The following is an 822-nucleotide window of genomic DNA, read 5'->3' as shown; positions in this document are numbered from 1 at the left end:
AATAAAATGAATTTATGACAAACACCTGTTGAATTTAATTTTAATTCCTCTGTTCTTAAAAACGGCACCTTTTGTTTACATTATCTTGCAGTAATTAGGATCAAAGTAGAAAACTGTAAAGACAGCTACTGCATTAAAACCTATAGTATAGTTCTCTTGCAACTCTCATAATCTTCCAAAATCGAGAATGGAGGAAGTGTTGTATATTTTTCGGCACTTTAAAAATACAAATAAATAATCTTGAAGGTTAAATATATTGACTAGAAACAGCCAACTAGAACATCTCTGGGGTAAACAAACAACAGCCGAAGTGACTGCAAGGTCTTTTTGAAATTGAGTACATTTGCTCACTATAATAATTCGAACTTGGGTAAAGGGCTGTAAGCTGGATGGCTAATCTGCAATAATTCGAACTTGGGTAAAGGGCTGTAAGCTGGATGGCTAATCTGCAATTTTCTTAGGGAGAAGGAATGGCAACTCAGCCGCACGCTAGCAAGGTTAAAGTGTGTGTCGCGAAATGTGTCGGCTGCGCGTTGCGGCCTGCGGCTACTGCACATAACCACCTATTGGCCCTCGACGGGCTCGACCAATGAGAAGCGCGGCAACGGGCGCGGGACGGGGATGGGGTCGAGATCCAGGAGGGTTTCAAAATTAGCAGCCCGGAGCCCCTGTTTGCACGACAGACAGCGCGTCACTCAGTTGTTCTCTAGTCAAAACAAGCAGGCCCGCCCTTCCGCCATACGAAGTTGCCAGCTTCGCTTCGCTGCGCCGGCGACTCCGTTCGGCAGGGGCCGGGCCTGCTTGGCCTGCCGGCGGCGATGG

This window comes from Frankliniella occidentalis, unplaced genomic scaffold (genome assembly GCF_000697945.3).
Source record: "Frankliniella occidentalis isolate FOCC.00 unplaced genomic scaffold, Focc_3.1 Scaffold235, whole genome shotgun sequence".
NCBI lineage: Eukaryota > Metazoa > Arthropoda > Insecta > Thysanoptera > Thripidae > Frankliniella > Frankliniella occidentalis.
Note: the sequence above shows the minus strand (reverse complement) of the source record.